This window comes from Anser brachyrhynchus, assembly GCF_964034855.1.
Source record: "Anser brachyrhynchus genome assembly, chromosome: 7".
Lineage (NCBI taxonomy): Eukaryota > Metazoa > Chordata > Aves > Anseriformes > Anatidae > Anser > Anser brachyrhynchus.
This window is the reverse complement of record NC_137701.1, coordinates 41,307,861-41,313,996: the sequence shown is the minus strand read 5'-3', so window position 1 is coordinate 41,313,996 and position 6,136 is coordinate 41,307,861.

Here is a 6,136-nt window from a genome sequence, read left to right as displayed (position 1 = left end):
GCTGGGGGTGATTTGAAAATTTCACGTCTCCAAAGCGTGGGACTCTGCTGGGTGTGAACTTATCCTCCCCCCGTCCCACGGAAGTCAGAACCCTAAGGAAGGCCGGCCCGGCCGCGGGGCAGAGCCCCCCAGAGCCCCCATGTCCTCGGGCCAGGCGGACGAAGAATGAGGACAAAGCCTGCCCCGAGGAGCCGCACTGCTCCCGCCTCGCTCGGGTGCACAGCACTGCACCCAGGGGTACCGAAGGGCTACATGGCATTTTTTATACTTTGCTCATATATTGAAAGCACGTAATTAAGAGATTTGTTATCCTCTAGAACATCAGTGTTGTTAAACCGTCCTCGATCCAGGGGCGCACCGGAGCAGGGTCAGCCTTCTGCCTGCATCGCCTGTACGAGGACCAGCGCCCACCGGGGAATGCAGCCTTTACTGTTCTCCAGGGGTGGCTCTCACCAGCCAACTGCTTGGTATTTTGGAAAAAAAAAGTGCAAGTCTTTGAGTATTATTTTCACATAAAATACTTACAAACCATAGATTGAAACTTTTAAACTCGATTCTTTAAGTTTTGTAGCATCTTATATTTCAAACCATTTTGGACGCTGCGGGTGATATTTCTCTCTTCCATCCTATTTTCTCACACTGTCCCCATTCTCCTTTTCCATACATCCTGCTTTATCCTCTGACTGCAGTAATTTCTCTAAAGCTTTGCATTTACACCAATAGAGGTCCGACATCATTCTGATTTACACCTAGGACAAGAGGAAAATTGAGCCCTTTGAGCTGGGCACAGATATTTTCTGAGGCAGGAATAGAGGCTGGAGCCAGGGGAGAAGGCAGCACCCGGGCAGCGGCAGGAGATCCAGGAGAAATAACCCATCCTGGAGCAGCTGTCCCTGGCCAGGGACAGCCGTTGTGCCTGTTCCCATGCACGTGGGGGATGCCAGTGCCCAGATGCGGTTTTGGGCTATCACCTGCTTTGGAATGTGTAGACGAAATTGGCCAGGCTCTGCTCAGACTGGGGGACCTAACCCCAGTTTTCTCAGCCTCTTCCCCTTGTGCCAGTCATGGTTTCTAATTAGCTTCCCCAGTGGAGGAAGAAGATGGATTATGTTTTAATATCTGGGGACTAAAATTAGTTTATATTTTAGCAAGTTAGCACTTCTTAGCAGTTGATTTACTCTTGAAGCTGCAAAATCTGCGAGCTTGCAATTAATCATGCGTTGGTCATTTTCTTTCAAAAATATTCAGTTTGCCTGTCTGGATCATAATAGGGGAAAACACAAGATTTGTGCAGTTAGGAATTATAGCCCATGCTCAGTTCTGTCACAGTGCGTGTCCTCGTCTGCTCATTGTTCTTAACACAATAAAAGAATGTATTTTCTCAGGGATTTATCTGAGAAAACCATGAAAGGGTTATCCACTAAGAACTAAAATTCTCAGCAAGTCATTTGTGGGACAAAGTTTTTTAAGATCCCAGTATCTCAGGAAAACCAAAGCTGCTGCTGAAAACCTCCTTCCGACTGTACATAGACTCCATCTACCCCGCCTGCCTGTGACTGCACTACAAATCATCTCGTACCTGTTTGTCTCTGGGCACATCTGGGTGAAACCTGTTCGTTCTCGTACAAACACCCAGAACAAGTTTCTAATGAGACGTTAGTAGGTGGCAAAGGCAGCTGTGCATAAACATGAGTTTGTTTAAAAATCATAGACCATTCACTTCCGAGGAACTGTTTACTAATAAATCAAAAATAAATTATTGTTTTCTGCTGACATTAAGTAACCTCTGCCAAAAAATTAACCTGTAAACTGTTTGACATCACAGAGTAATATATCAAAATGCTGCCAGCATACTGATCCCTCACTATGCTGCTGCAACAAATCAATTAGGGTACCAATTCTGTTCATTAGAATTCATTTAAATCTCAATTAAAAAGTTAATTAAAAGTAAGAGTGAGAAGGAAATCATGTCTAACATTCTTATTAAACTCAAATCACCAAATTAATTTTAAATCCAAATCAGCAATCAGAAGTGGAAATATAAAGAAAAAGAAAAAAAAAAAAAAAGCAGTACAGTACATTCTCCTGTGGGAAGGGGGAAGGAGTTTTCGCTCTAGTACTCCCAAGGAGAACTACTTTCTGGACCGTAACGCTGATCATCATCTTGTGCTTTGCAGCTCCATCCTATTTTATTTTAAAATATAGCATGTCTGATTTCTCAGATAAATTTGTCTTTGCCAGACTGAGCCTTCAGCAACCCCTTGACTTCAAACAGATCCTTCTCACACTCTTTTTTATTGACTCGCTCAAAACTTCTCAGTTGTTTTTTTTTCTTTCTTTTTCTCCACTCCCATGTTAGAGGAGAACTGGGCCACCCTGCCTGCAACGAAACCGTGCTCCCCGCAGGATGGCCGCTGGCAGCCTTCGTGTTGCCAGCACACAGAAGCCGTGGTGCAAGGGGCCGGGGTGCACGGCACGCAGTGGGCACGCAGGGAGCACGCTGCTCCCCATGCCGGCTCCTCTGCCGACCACCTCCCCATCTCCCTGGGCCGCAGGGGCAGAGGGAGGCAGGCCCTGGGTGCGTCTTGCTCAGCCGAGGTGTGATGATGATGACCTACGACTTTCCAGAGATTGTTTTTAATTAGAACACAGAGCTTTCCTTCCCGGCTTGAGGCACCGTGGCTATTTCTTTTGTTTTCTTAAGGTCCAAAAATAGAGCCCCTCCGGTCGCGAGCATCCTCCTGACAAGCTGCAGAAAGCCTCAGACTAATTTCATATGCAGTTCTTGGCACCGAGGTCTGGGTGGAGGTGGGCAGGGTCCACCCAGCCTTTCAGTCTCATTAATCATTTGGCTTTCCCTGGCTGCTTGCAGCATCTTCTGGAGGAACCCTTCTCTTTATTCATTCAGACAACCCTTTGGATTAAACAGAGCCAGCTAAATGTCAAACCAAATCTGAGTCTTGATGCAGATAATCATTTCAATAATATTTCTCCATTTGTGCCCAAACACCAAGGGAATAAAGCTTTTCTGCTGTCAGGTAGTGTAAGACTGCAGTTGGTGTAAATGCTTGACATTGAGCCAGATGGCTTAGCCGTGCCGCAAACATATGTTCAACAAGCAGGCTTGCACACATTGGAATTTTATTATTTTGAACTGGTGAGGCATGCATATTTATTTACTTGACCCCCCTTTGGTGTCACTTTGGTATTAAAACAATCAGTTATAAAGCTTCTCCAAGCAGCAGGGCAGGCCTGGTTTATAAACCGCTTGTCAGGCTCCCGTCAGCACCCGGAGCGCGGTCCCTGCCCTCGCGCAGGCTCGGGGAGGACAGGCTCCCAGACCACCCGAGAGCAACGGGCAGCTCCCCGGCCCCAGACAAGTGTTTACTGCCTGATTACACCAGTAATTTCCTAACTTCTTAAAAAACAGGATCTTTCGACAGGTGATACATTATGCTCTGTCAAGTGCATCCAAAACATCTTGCTGAGATCACCAAATTAGAAAAAATATCTGTGCAAAGGGGAAAAAAAAATGAACAGGATAAAAAATTAAAATCTTTGGTTGGGGAGCAGCGGTCACCAGACACAGAGCTGAGCAAAGGCGGGTCTTTTTTTCTTTCTTTTTTTTTTTTTTTTTTGGTCAGGTTGGTATTAGAAAGCCGGACATAAATCTCAGTAATTTCACAAAACAGCACAACAACGACCTGGGTGCCAGTCCAGAACTCAATAAAAGCTGTAGGAAGCTTTCCATTATCTCAGATGTGTTCTGGATCAAGCTTGCATTGTATTTTTGGGTCCCAATCTTGGAGACACTTAAAGGAGTTCAGCAATTTACTACCATGACTGCTCTAATACAATGGTATGTTTATTCCTTCTGTAGCAAAGCGTCGGTGCGCAGACTGCAGAGCCCCGAAGAGCCGTAAGGCCAGCGTACAAGCCCCAGATATCCCAGGACACTGCCTTTGTGTCGCTACCCCTATTGCAACCCTGGTGGGCTCGTCAGTTCTCACCCTGCTGGGACGCCTGCCCTCACCCTGCGGTGGGCTGAGGGGCGATGTCTGCAGGGCAGATGCCTGCAGCACCCTCACCCGCGCTGCTCCAGCCCCGGGGGCGCTTGGGGACAGGCTCCGGGTTGCTTGGCCCAGGCCTGGCCCAGACCTCGCTGCGGCTCTGCAGCACAGCTCAGCAGAGACGGGGCCATCAGGCAGAAGTGCCCAGCTTCCCCGATGCACTGCATTTAAAAGTGTACTGTGCCGTTAATATTCAAAACCACTTTTGTACCATAAATACTAAACCATTGCTAAAGTAATTCAGTCTGATTTGTCCGCACAAGGAGGTAAAAATCCACCTCTTCCAACGAGCAGCTGGCACAGTTCGCAGCGCGCACGGCTGGCCTGCAGAAGGACACCCTCACACAATAGGTGATCCCAAAATACAAGAGCCATTAATTAGTCCTTCAGAACATGTCACCGTTCCTACAGAGAGCGGCAGAACTTGCCAGCCACTCGGGTAACAAAGTAATTAGGTGCACATCGGTGGCAGGGCTTGCTGGCTCAGAGCAGCACCGCGCACCGGCAGCTGTGCCTGCACTTCGGCAGCTTCGGGTAGGGAGGTACAAAATGATGTAAATCAGCACCTGCTCCTTGCCATCGCATGTTCAACTAAAACTGGAGAAAAAAATTCCCATGGCTTCAGCTGGGACAGGGTGAAGTGCAAACTGGAACGTGACAGTAGGTGCAGCCAGCCACCTTCCGTGCGCAGTCCATTCCTCCACGCCGTCTCTCTGCAGCCCTTGCCCAGTGCTAGCTGTGGCTGGATCTTGTGTTATCTCAGCTTCAGGGGCAAGGCCCATCAATTACTTTTGTCTGTAAAGTGCCCTGCACATCTGGGATACCTTTAAATGGTAATGATAATAATGTTGGAGCTTCTGACGATGCTTTTGCCTGCTCCCCAGTACTCGAGCGTGCTGTAGCAAATTGCTAAGCAACACCAATTTCCCCACTTGTTTCCAATTGCGTTGTGCATGAGGGGGGTCTCTGTTGGTCTTTCCCTGGGGGCCAGCCCGAGTGCTCCCGCCCGCCAGCAGGCTGGTGCAGAGACCCGGCCGGGTGCTGCTGCCCCACGCGCTGGTAGTAGTGCCCAGGCACCCGACACCCCAGCACCACGCGCTTCACTCAGCACCAGCAGCGTTTTTTAAGGCAGTGACCTCTTTGTTTCTGCTCCGTGCCTTCAGGATTCATGCTTTCGCTTTTTCAGGGCAACTGTGCAGCGAGTTCATTTGCTCAGTTACTCTTCAGGAAGGACAGAGAGGAGCGCGGTGGCAGCCGCGGCAGCACAAGGCTGGCCATGCCCGGTCAGCTGCCCTGTTAGGTGCCGGCTTCGCGCAGCCTCGGGTGTGAGATGATGTACGCCTGTGTCCGCAAGAACGTGTGCTCTGATCCTGAATTACACTCGCTGGAGTATAGATTTGGTGCATGTGAAATAGGATTATCCTCAGTATGAGATAAAATTCTTTTCTTCCCATTTTAAACCTTTGGAGGCACTGAAGGGCACATACAAATGGGCACACTGACTGAATGAGATGTGCCATGCCATGGTAGCCGAGATAGATATGTCATGTTTAGATGCTGTTGTGCCACCAGAAGTACTCATTTCAAGCTAATCAGCACTGCTAAACAGTCATTTTGATTTATATCTGTTGAAAATCACTCTTCCTTAGCAAGGCCGGCAGGGGATTGCTCTGGGGACAGGGCCGGGCCGAGCCACAGGCAGGGGGCTCTGCAGCCAGTGGCACGGCTCCGAGGGCAGCCCGAGCCCCTCGGGGACCGCAGGGCACGGTGTGAGCCCACCCTGTGCCAGCTCGCCCGGCTGCTTGGCTCCCCGGGCCGTCCCACACCGCCCACGGGCCCTTCGCTTGCCTCGGGAGCAACCAGACTCAAACCAGAAGGAAATTTATGGAAGGAGAAATGGCTCACAAATTTTCCTATTTATTTTGTTGGGTTTGAATTGCTTCCCTCTGGTGAACAAACCTACTCGTCCCCATTTGTATAATATGAGCTGATGACTGCAATACCTAAGTAAGAGGCCCGAGCTACCATACCGGCGGATGGTCGGTGTGCGAGAGCAAAGTGTTGTT